Consider the following 13,147-nt stretch of genomic DNA (forward strand, 5'->3'; position numbering starts at 1 on the left):
TGTATTTAGTTTCATTTTGGCTTTATGTAATATAAAGTTTTTAAAATTTAAATATTGGTTTTAACCTTTATGTGTAAATGTTTTTTTTGTGTGATCTTCTAATTTAATATTAGACGTCTAAGCTATATCTGTAAATTAGAATCCAACTATCACTCTGTTCATTTTTTTTGAACAAAGAGTTTAAATAAAGCCTGAACCAGGGAAAAGAAAAAAAAAGCTGAATAAATGCTTTCTTAGTGACTTTACTGAATGATCTCAAGGACTATGGTTGCTCTGTGACTTTCCTGAATAGTTTGCCTACATGGGGATGTGGCAGGTGATTGGTGAGCTCAGATGTTCTAGGAGTCAATAAAAACTGACCACAGAAAATAGAGATAGGTAAAAAATTTTCCAGTAAGTTTAACCAGAGGTTAACTATGGCACCTTGCTTATGCTTTCTGAGGGCTGGTTGGTAATATGAAGAGAAGATTCTGAAGTGTTGGAAATGCCCTTCATGGTGCCCTCGACCCTCCACAGGCTGAAGAACAGCCGCATGGGAGGAGTGCGGTGTTTTTCCTGTGTGTGTTACTCCCACAGGGATTATCATACTGTCTGAAGATAGAAACTGAGAGAGAAGACACAGTCATCTCTATACAGTTTCCTGTTGCTGAATGACCCATTAGTCTGACCCAGGAGTTTAAACAACATGCACGTGGTGTCTTCCAGGTGGATGGAAAGTTTGGAATGGCACCGCTGAGTTCTCTGCTCAGGACCTCCAGAGGCTGAAATCTCCAAGTCAGCTTCCTGCGTTTCCATACAGAGTCATGCCACCATGCAAGCTCACTACAGATATGGGCAGAATTTCTTTCCTTATGGTTGGAGGACTGAGTCCGTCTTTCAGAGATGCCTGTCAGACAAGTGACACTGTGCTTCTCTAGGCCACATCATTCATTGTCACTGGCCTTTTCCAATATACAAGCAGTTAACAGGGCAACAATTCCTTCTCACCCTCTGATTCTCTACCTACATCTTCACTACCAAAGGCCGGAAGTTCTCTCACTGTTCTATGAGTCCATCTGGCGCATGCATACATGTCCCCAACTGAAAATCATCAGAGACATGTGACATGATGATAAGAGTGATGTCCACTTATATGAAGAAGTTCTGGGAATTTGGGTGGGGCACATTTGGAGGCCATTTAGAAATTTTGCCTACATTGTTCCAACCTCTGGAACAGAGGTTGGACTTCATGTCCATCCCAATGCAAAATACATCTACCCCTCCCAAAGTGTTACACCTTCAAGTATGACAGAATCAAAGGCAAAGAATGTCAAGTACATCTGAACAAGTGAAGTCCAAAGTCCACTTAAATCCTCAACATCAAGTACACCTGAGGTGCTTGAGGATATTTTGTACCCACTGATCCCTGGGAAGTCGCCTTCCTGGAGGCGACTAGCTTCCAGGTCTAGCTTCTAGACCTGTGAAGCTAAAGACACATAACTGCTCCCAAATGCAGTTCTGGGACAGACATAGGGTAATGATTATAGAGATTCCTGTTTGAAAAGTGGGAAAATTGGGAGTATAAGGAAGTCACTGACCCTACAGAGTTTTGAAATTGACCTGGGCACAGTCCGGCAGGAATTTCATGGTTACTGTAAAAGCCTGGACTAATCTTCTGTGACATCATGCTCTGTCCCTGGCTTCTTGGATATGCACTGATTTCATGTTCTTTGAAATCATTCCCTTTTCCTTTCTTCTCTCCCTCTGTTGGTCTTCCTCCTCATCCTCAAGGCAACATCCTCAGCTTCATGATTTAGGAAATGTTTCCCACCCAGATTGATCAAATATTGCCCTTTTCATGGTCTGATTGTCTTCCATGGGGTGGGGTCTGCCCTGGTTACCTCAGGCTCCTCCATATCCTATGTCCTGACTTGATTTCTGCCAAGCATGACTGATGGCAACTCACCTGGGTGATTTAGGAGAAAGCCTAGGACTGCCGAGACACAACCTTCCTGACGTCCCAGGATACAACCCATATCGGTCCTCCAGGTCTTCTCAAAGTGAACACTGGCCATGTCACCCAGGAAAACTGCTGGTGTCAGTAGCTACAGAGTACATCATGGCCTTCTGGAGACACCAGGAGGCAAATACAGCAGGGATTGTTAATCTGTGTCCACCGGAAAGGTTATGCTATTCTTCACTCTTTCTGCTAAGTTAAATGATTCTCATACTTTCTAACTTTTCATCAAATGAAAATAGATTAAGTAATGAGTCCTTTTTTACAATTTCAGTAGCTCATATTTTATTCTTGCATTTCACATCAAAATGAATGTAGCAAGGAATAAAGCAATTTCCATGTTGTAGTGAACAGGTGGGGAAAGTAGTCCTAAAGCCTGGATTTGTGATATTCACATGGTGGATGAACAGAGTGATTTCTGTCCTCATAGAGACAGAAACATATGACACTGCTAGTTTCCCTCTTCTGTGCATCCTCTCCAATTCTGTAGAATGTAACGTCTGCACATCTGTAGGAAGCTGCATTCTAAGTGAGCTGAGATCAGTGAGTGCAGTTACTGTCCCCTGTGGGTAAAGCCTGTGCCGGTTGCACTGGGCAACAGGGGAAGGTGCCCCAATTCCCACTGAAAGAAGCTGAGAGTTGTCTGCTCTGAAGTGAGCCTGGGGGCTCGATTGGGTGGGAAATCAGTAGCTCATACCACAGGCTCCCCTGCTGATGGGGAAGTGGCTGAGCAGGAACAGGGACAGGCCTGGGTTTCACAGCCCCTGTAGTTTCAGGTCAGCTCTACCTGTATCTATCTACCTACAGTGTCCTGCAGAGAGGGTCCTGGCTGCCAGCATCCAATGGGATGGTCACTATAGGTCCTGCCCTGTGTTTTGCTTCACAGATGATACTTAGGTTATAGCACCAAGAAGCAAAGCAGGGTAGTGAAACACTGGAAACCCTTGAAGAGGGTCTGGTTGGGAACTGGATTCCTAAAATGGTCAAGATTATGCTGAGGAAGTGCAGCTGTGAAGAATGCATGGATGAGTTGGGTTAAAGTATCAGATAACAAGGGATAATTGACTGTGTTTTCTCAAGTGATGTCTTTTAGAGCCTAAACATTCTCCAAGGATCCCAAATAAAGGCTGTGTACACCAAATGACAAAGGGAACCATCACCTCTTTTGATGTCACCTGATTGGGAAGTCTTTAAGGGAATACATACTTTGGGAAAATCACTCTATCTTTAGGACCAAGGAATAACATGGATTGTATGGGAGGGTGATATAAGAGAAAGCAGAAGTCATCCTGGGGTAAACTACACCATATGAGTGGGCTGAGATGGCAGAGCTCTAAACAAACAGCTTAGAAAAATTCCCTTTTCAAAGGAGTATTTGGTGAATGTGGATCCAGTGGCCCATGAGGCTTGACATACATCTCAACACAAATATCATCCATGGCATATCAGGATGATGGTTTAAGGTGTCAGAGACACATGTTCAAAAGTTGTAGACGAATTCTGCTTTATCCTATTTGACATGAATGTTCAGGTCCCATGAAAGCACATGTTACACCCTCAACTGAGGTGGTTCTACCTGCTGGTCTACAGAGGTCTGGGATACTGGGGTTCTCCCCATCTCAGACTCATAGGACCTCAGTAGGTATGGAAGCAAACAATGTAACTAGGAGGCTTGGGGGTCCCTCTGTTTTGCCTGCCTGTCCCTCTCATATCAGCCTCATCTGCTGTCTCTGAACATGGCCGTTGTGGAACCTCATCACCCAGACTCAGGACCCTGATCTTTCCTTGTAGTCAGGGAAACACAACATCAGGGTGACACTGTCTGGTCAGGTCAGTTCACACAGATCTATGGAACAGTTTCCATGCACCTGCTCTTGATCCTTGTTCTGTGCACTATGGGGAAGAAATGGCCAAACACCTAAAATCTGCCACCAGGTAGACATGTCCTCCCAACATAGATGATCACGTCTGCGACAGCTGGTAAAGAGAACATAAGGTGTACAATGAAACCCTTTAGTAACAACTGTGAAATATAATGCTTAGTGACGGTAAATAAAACCCCAAAGCAGCCCTCATAGAGGAAGGACACAGGTGGCAGGGAAATCTCAGGTGATGTAGGTGTAATGAGGAACACACAGATGGCCTTGTGAGAGAACAGGAGCCAACACAAAACTAGAATGCAGCAGACACCAAGGCAGGACAGAAGCAGATGGAAATCTAGGTGTCTGCTCCCTTAGTATTACAAACTCAGTGTGCTTCTGTCCTGTTTACAGAGCGGGAGGTGTGAAGGAAGATGCAGAGAGGAATGGCGGGAGAGATGCACATTGGACAGTACAGAGTTTCACAGTATTCAGTTCAGGAAACATCCTAAGATCTGTTTTTATGATAAGGAAATGCTTAGGTGACTACATAATAACCTGAAAGAAAAAAAAAAAAAAAAAACAGGTGGGGAAACTGTTTCCACATAGATATTTTCATATGTGTGAGGATGAGCATAGGAAATAGGCTGAGATTTCTTGGAAAGGGCTGGGTGGTGGCATCACACAAGTTTGCACCACTTGGCATCATGGCTGCCCTGGGGTGTCCCCATCAGAAGTGACCTTCACACTGGACCACGTGGCTTGTGCATCAGCACAGGTCAGGTAACTGGAAGGTAGGGGCTCCTCAGTTTCCGAGACACCCCCACCTTCTAATTCTGTTATGGCAAGCAACCCCGGGCTGTTACCTGGAGGCTGGGCTCTGACTACCTCACTTCACACAGAACGTGAGCTGGTGGTGGTAGCTTAGCCTTGAGCTGTGTAAACTTGGTACAAATTTTGTTCAACGGTGAAGAGGCTCTTCATCAGATTGCCCGTAACAGTAAGTTAAGAGTGACATGTTTGTCATCCCCCAGTCCTGATGAAACCTATTGGATTTCCCTAGTTTTTCACCCATCCTGTGTTTGGGTTTCTTCTCCCCAGTCCCAGGTGGTGCCTCTACGGCCCATCATGGCCAGACCTGTCCCCCCTGCGTGCAGGCAGAGGGCAGAGGTCGCCACTGGGGACCATAAAGGAGCTGTGGGCCCAGCTGGCCGAGTGAAGGCAGCAGGTGCTGGACCTGAGAGAGCGGCTGACCATCTCGGAGTCCACTACCTTCTCCCTGGCCAATGAGCTACAGCGATACAGTAAGTCCTGGGGGGTCATGGTCCTCAGTGTCAGGGACCCCATGTCTTCTGTCTGAACAAATGGATGCTCAGTGGATTTCATTCTTCCCTTCCCTTTACACAATTTTATCCTGAATAATTTTTTGGAAAGGGACAAGTGGGTGTTTGACCTTCATTTTTTCTGAGGAGGGAAACAAAGAGGCACGAGGACTTCACCCTGGTTCCACGTGAGGAGCGGCAGGGGACTCAGGTCACAATCTCAGTTGTTTGTTCCCACAGCAGGCTGGGATGTGCCTATTATTTGGAGGCACAAGTTGAACTGGTGTGTCAAATGTCCTCTCTGTACTGTGTCCAATCCCACAGTCATGAAGCGTCATTGTGGCTCTGAATTTCTGGGACTGACAGACTTCCATTTGATTCAAGCTTCTGTTGAGCCCCCGTAGGAGAGCACAGTGATAGGAGGAAGGTGGTGACAGGACATAACCCCCAGCTCTAAAGGAGCTTCCTGAGGAGTGTGGTCCCAATAGACGCTGTGGATCCTGAGTGACCCCAGGGAGAGGGCCAACACTGTGGGAGGGATCCTGCCTCCTGGAACACTGGTGCTTGTGTCAGTAATTTCAAACATGCCTGTCAGGGACATTGCCACGGACCACCCTGTCGGTGGGCTTCAGTCCGAGGGAAAGCAGGGAGAAGGAACGAGGAAAGTTGAGAGGTCGGCGCAGGAATGACAGTCTGGCACACTACGGGTTAAAGTATGCAGCTGCAAATTTTACTGAGAGTATATGTTGGTATTTATACATTTTCTTTCTAAGGTTCAAACAATGCAATCTTCATTCTGCTTATGCTTGTAAATTATCTTTGTGTCTGCATATGCGGTTTATCATGCATTATATGTTTTCAAGGTTTTGTTTTCCGGAGGGAGGTGGTTTATCAGTAACACCTGCTTACTCCCTCTTTAGGAATGTCAAGGCTTACAACTCTTCTCAGTTCTGTAACTCTTTTCAGTTTCTTATGATCTTATTTTTAAAACAGCTGGACATATTTTTTTATGTATAATGCTTGACTACTTTTATATATATTTTCTATATATTTTTATTCTTATTAGTAACTATACTTTGATTTATAATTGATTGTTTGTTAAACATTAAACTACTCTATTAATTTGTATTACATATGAAAATTAGTGAAGCAAGATGTTTGAACAAATCTTTATTGTGGGAGGTCATGTCTTGTAAAAGTTCTGCTTATGCATTCATTCTGTTTTTTCTGTTCCTACTGATATTTATGGTGGGAAAAACTTTTTTGTGTGTTCATTCTTAAGAAAGTACATATTGATAGTTTATCAGAACAAACAGACTTCTGGTACAGAATGACAAACACATGAATAGATGCCACAATCTTTAAACTTAAGCGGGTAACTGAGCATGCTAGGCAACATTTCTGATGCTGTGTATACTGGGGGCGCTGGGGGCTAAGCTCCGTGGAGCACAATCCACCTTCCCGTCGTTCTAGAATGCGGACAGCGCCGCCTCACTACGGCTATGGTGCCGTGGGTGCGGCATTTCCCCCTTTTTTGTTTTTAAACTGCAGTTCAAAGACTTCTTGGCGTATAGAGTTGATAGAAGAAAACAGACATCGTATGAGACATGGTAACAGTAACACAACACAAAATAATAGACAGCTAGTTATGGTTATGAATACAATATACTGGATCCAGTCAAGAGGATTGAGTGCTTTAAATCCACTAGTTAAAGATTGAGCCAATGTGTTAAGAGAAGTTATTGGTAAATGAGCTTGACTCATGGTTGTAATATCTTGTTGTAAGCCGTGTAAATTATGTGTTATATCATTGTCTCTCTAAACACTTTGTAAATGTGTTTGTACTTTACTCCATGATTCAGACATGTTATATGGTAAAGGTGTAATGCAAATAGCCTGAAAGGCAGAATGACACTTTGTTTGTAGCTTCTGTTGTATGTACTTAATGTCTTGACCTAAAGCTAAGACTACTTTTTCTAACATATTTAATTTGGCTTTAAGCTTATTATCAATACTAGCTTGTGTCATTAACGCTAAAGTTACATTACTGTTAAGAGTATTGACATAGTGTGCTGTATGCATTTGCTGCACTAAAGTTGTAGTAGCTACAGCAAAAGTAGTGATTATAGAAATTAAAGTTGCAATGCCTATAATTAAAGCTGCCACAAATCTTTTAGGCCTAATTAATTCATTAAGTGTTTCTAACACTTGTAATGCTGCATTATCATACTATGGATTGTCTTGTAGATCTACAGGTAACATTACATATGAAGGTCTTTTTATAATTAACATAACATTCAGCAATCTATTATTTACATGAAATATATTAGAAGAAGCAATACAATTGGTTATTTTGCATGCAGTACATGTGACTTTATAAGAATTATTATGTTCAATTATGCTAAAAAAGGTAGTGGGTGCTAATAATAGTGCATAGGGATATCCTACACACACTCTTACTGGTATGGCTGCAGGGCTTGTCATGCCTGGTTTTTTTTCTAAAATCATATTTGTTGTAGCCACTAATTGAAATAAATCATAATGAATTTGAATTTTATTCTGTTCTTGTGTAACTCATATAGGTTCAACTAAACCAGCTGAATACCATCGCCTTATTTTTTGAGGAGGAAAAGATGACCATCTATATTTATGATATTTTATACTATTATCAGCAAAGTATTTTTCATAATTAATTGTTCTAGAGGTGGCAGAATAATCCTAAATAATTAATTTGGAGTTAACTGGGACATGTCGACTGGCTGCTTCTGCAAAGCCACATGACAGCCAGACGGGAGTTTTAGTTAAAGATGAATCCCAGAATTGATTTATATCTCTATATTTTTTTTTATAGTTGGGGATAGGTAATGTAGTTACCTCTTCAAAAGTTTCATTAAATGTCATATGTCTTAAGGTTTGAAGTTCATATTCTTAAACATAACGTTTAGTTGCATCTGCGGGATTTGGAGCGTCAGTTAAGAACACTCTAGAGCTAGTTTGCACATAAAATGGTGGGGCTCTCCCTCTTAAGGTGAGACAAATAGGGAGTGAGTCTACCTTGCCTGTAAAGTTAACAGAGGAAGAGGCATGATCCCATGACTCTGAATCTTGCAATCTTCCCAAACGGAGGGTATCATTAGTTAAAATTTTTATAGGCTCTTGATTCAGCCACCCTACAGGGTGTAATAAAGGTGGATTAGGAATGTATGCCCAATAGGTTGCACTTTTCACTTTAGGGCTGGACAAGAGAGTCAAAAATGCTGCAAAATACATTACAGGAGTTAAAGCTTTGCCTTGAGACAACAGTAAATGTTTTGTCTTTTGAGTGAGAGTTCTAATTTGCGTCCACGTGATCTTGTTTGTTGTCGGCGGATGCACTTTCACTTTCTCCAGCCGATGTGTGAGGTTCCGCAGAAGCCGCTGGTGTCTCCTCTTGCGTTGTCTTTTCCGGAGGAGCCGGCTTGACCAGTCGGTCTGGAATCCAGATGGGGGATTCGGCATCCTGTGGAAAAACATAAGCATACCCTTGTTCCGAGGTTATGAGGACATCTGGCCCTTTTCATAATCTAGTTAATAAATTTTTCCAAAGAACTTTTGGTAAAGCAGTTTTTGTTTCTGGTTGCTAGTGTACTAATGCTGGTGTATGATTTTCTGTATTAACATTTAGATGATTTAATACAAATAAAGCATGTGACAAAATGTGATGAGGAGAGAAATATGTATGGGCCTTTTGTAGGCGCTTAATTTGTAGTTTTAATATTTGATTGGATCGCTCCACAATGGCCTGCCCTTGTGGATTGTAAGGGATCCCTGTAGAATGAACTATTTTCCATTGAGTACAAAAGTTAACAAATGTTCGAGAAGTATAGGCTGGAGCATTATCTGTTTTTAATTGAAGAGGGACACCTAGCTGTTGAAAACAGTTAAACAAGTGTTGAATAACATCCTTGTAAATTTCGCCAGTTCTTGCAGAGGCACAAATATAATGTGAAAAAGTATCCACAGTTACATGTACATATGCTAATTTTCCAAAGCTTGGCACATGGGTAACATCCATCTGTCATAAAATATTGGAGCGGAGGCCCCTAGGATTAACTCCAAATTTTAATGGATGATGAGTGAGAGGGCATGCCTTACACCGCAAGACTATCTGTCTTGCCTGTTCTCTGGTAATGTGAAACATTTTTCTTAATGCATTAGTATTTTGATGATGTAAAGCATGGCTGTCCTCAGTCTGAGTGACTGTGGCTACTACAGTTCTTGTAAGTAAATCTGCAGTAGCATTACCTTGTGTCAATGGTCCTGGTAGTTGTGAGTGCCCTCTTATATGACCAATATAAAATTGATTGTGTCTTTGTTGAATTAAAGTTTGTAGCCTTTTTAACAAAGGCAGTATAGTTGAAGTTCCTGTTAAAAGAGCAGTTTCAAGGGCTGGAAATAAGGAAGCAACATATTTAGAATCTGTATACAAATTAAACTTTTGTTTAAAATGTTCAAAAGCAGTGATTAATGCCCATAGTTCTGCTTGTTGAGCTGAAGTTTGTGCCACTTCTTTTATGAGAGGTGACATGCCTGGACTAAAAACCACAGCTTTTTCTGTCGAAGAGCCATCAGTAAATAATGTGACAGCCTGAGGTAGTGGCTGTCTGGCACACAAAAGAGGAAATATAAATGAAACTGTTTTTGTAAATTCAATTAAAGGATGTTTTGGATAATGATATAAAATTTGTCCTGTGTAACTTTGCAAGGCCAATATCCAATCTTCATTATTTTGAAGTAATTGTTCTATTTGAGTTTTATTATAAGTAGTTATAATAGCATGAGGTTCTTTGTCAAATAACTCTTTAGATCGTTTCCTGCCTTTGTCTATGAGTAAGGAGATTAAATAAGGATAATCAGCAACAACTTTTGCTTGTACATGTGGTAGATGGATCCATTCTAAAATGCCTGCCTGCCACAAGCAGGCAGTGGGTGTATATTCAGTAGAGAAAATTAATAAAGACCATGGTTTCTGATAATTAACCTGCTTAACTCTAGCTTGGCTGAGTGCCTGTTCTACAACTCCCAGTGTCTGTAAAGCTTCTTTAGTCATTATTCTTGGAGACTGTGGATCTGAGTCTCCTTGTAAAATAGCAAACAAAGGACTGAGAGTCCCCGTAGTAATTTTCAAATAAGGCTGAATCCAATTTATGTCTCCTAAGAGTTTTTGATAATCATTAAGTGTTTGTAATTTATCTCTTCTTATTTGTACTTTCTGTGGAGTGATATAATCTGAATGAATCCACTGACCTAAATAGCTAAGCGGCTTATCTCTTTGAATTTTTTCTGGGGCAATAATTAGACCAAACTTAGTTAATTGCTTTATGGCCTTTTTTAGCATAAGTTGTACTTGTGCCTGATGTTGATGAGCCAATAAAATATCATCCATATAATGAATAATGTAAGCATCTGGAAATTGTACTCGCAGTGCTGCTAAAGCAGCAGCCACAAATTTTTGACACAATGTAGGACTATTTTTTATACCTTGAGGTAAAGTTTTCCATTGATACCTTTTAAAAGGTTCTCGTAAATTTAGTGAAGGAACACTAAAAGCAAACCGAGGGTAGTCATCAGGATGTAGATTAATGGTGAAAAAACAATCCTGTAAATCAATAATTATAATTGACCATCTCTCAGGTATGGCTACAGGGGAAGGGAGCCCAGGTTGCAAGGCTCCCATATCCTCCATCACTGTATTGACTGCTCTTAAGTTCTGTAAAAGTCTCTATTTTCCAGATTTTTTCTTTATTACAAATACAGGAGTATTCCAAGGGCTAGTGGATTCTTCCAGGTGTCTTTTGTCTACTTGTTCTTGAATTAAAATTTGTAATGCCTGTAACTTTTCTGTTGTTAGGGGCCACTGACTAACCCATACAGCCGTATCTGTTAACCATTTTATTTTGATTGCATGATTTTCTGCAGTGGCCCCTATGTAAAATGCTGGTCATTTAACTGATCAGCAGTGACTAATTTTAAATCCATAACGTGTAGGAGGTCCCTGCCCCATAGAGTGAATGGTAAAGAGAGCAATACATATGGTTGAACAAAACCTGTTTTTCCTTCAAACTCCCGAGAGAGATAAGCTGTACTTTGCATAATTCCTGTGGCTGAACCAAGCCCAATCAAAGAAGAAGCGGTTTGTTGAACCGGCCAGGACTGAGGCCATTCAGAAGCTGCAATACAGGTTTTGTCAGCTCCTGTATCCATTAACCCTTTAATTGCTTTGCCATTTAATTTTATTTCTTGGAATGGCCTGTCATTCAAATCGTGCACCAAAGCTACATGATCAGTGGAACCAAACTGACCTTGTCCCCTGGCCGTCTTTAAATGTGGTGCAGGTAAAGGGACATATGGTAATAACAGCAATTGCGCAATTCTCTGTCCTTTATGAATTTGAGTTGTTTCCACTAAAGCTCTAACCATTATTTTAATTGTACTTTGAGTATCTGAATCAATTACTCCTGGAATAACTTCAAAATGTTTAGTATAATTTGAACTTCTCCCAATTATAATTCCAACTGTCCCCGGCAAAAGTTGCCCTTTTACTGCAGTGGGGATTAAAGTAACACCCTCCCATTTGGATAATAATACATCCTTTTCACTTGCAAGATCTAAACCTGCACTCCCAGGAGTGCCCCATGAAAGGTCATGAATAGTAAATTCAGGGGCTTGAGGATTTAAAGTAGATGAGTGCTGCACATCCTGCACCGCAGCATGATCTCCCTTGGGGTCCAGGCTGGGAGAATGCCCCTCACCTAGTTTTTTGACTTTTGTACTTCCTGATCCTCAGAATCAGTGTCTCCCTTGTCATTCAAGGGGGTTCCATCCTTATGAAATTTTGATTTGCATTCATTTCTCCTATGTCGCCCCTTCTTACAACGAGGGCATAAGCCGGGTGGGTCCCCCCTCGGCTTATTGGCATGGGACTGTTTACAGTCCTTCTGCATGTGTCCTGGCTTGCCACAATTGTAGCAAGTGTTAGCAGGAGCTCTTGGCCCCTTACCTCCTTTATTGAAGGTATTTTTAACATAGGCGCTGAATTTCTGTCCTTGCATTGCTGCAGCATAGGCCATACCCTGGACTATTGCTGGTGAGGCATCCATGCATGCTTTAATATAATCTGGTAAAGTACCTGTTTTTCTTAGAGGACGTATAAGGTCCTGACACAGCGTGTTGGCATTTTCCCATGTTAACTGTTTGAGCAACAGTGATGTGCCCTCAGACGGGGGGAGCATTCTATTAATGGCTTCTTCCAGCCTTGAAATAAAGTCTTGGTACGGCTCCTCCGTACCTTGCCTAATATTGGCTAATGTGCCGCCTTTGGCCCCGGGAGGAGGGAGTTTGCGCTAAGCACTGATGGCATTTTTTGTTATGGCTTCCAGAAATTGGCGGGGGATGGCCGTCTGTGCCTGAGAAGATGCAAAATCATCAGTTCCTAATAGCATAGCCATAGTGGGCTTAGGTCCCCTTCTACCAGAAAATTGAGTAATAGTGTCTTTTGACCTATCTTCATATTCAGTTCTCCATAAGACATAATCACCAGGTGATAAAGTGGCTTTAGCTGTTTGATGCCAATCATAGGGAGTAAGCCAGAGGCTTCCAACTAAGTCTACAATCTGTAAAGTATATGGAGCAGAAGCGCCCGAAGTACGGACAGCCTGCTGCAATTCTTTCAATGTTTTAAGAGGCAGGGGTTCCCATACGGGGTCTCCACCGTCATTAGCTGACACTTTCACTGGAAAAGCGAAAGTAAAATCCCCTTGTTTCCGTGCTTCCTGAACTGCGCCCTGAAAACCTCTGGCTTCCTGCCTTGCGTTCTGAAAACCCATGGGAGGCAAAGGTGGCCAAGGGGCACGAGACACCCTTTTAGCAGGACGTGCCTTTGTCATGCTTACAAACGCCATGGGGGGCTCATTATCATGATCAAAGAAATC

The sequence above is a fragment of the Nycticebus coucang genome, chromosome Y, assembly GCF_027406575.1.
Source record: "Nycticebus coucang isolate mNycCou1 chromosome Y, mNycCou1.pri, whole genome shotgun sequence".
Taxonomy (NCBI): Eukaryota; Metazoa; Chordata; class Mammalia; order Primates; family Lorisidae; genus Nycticebus; species Nycticebus coucang.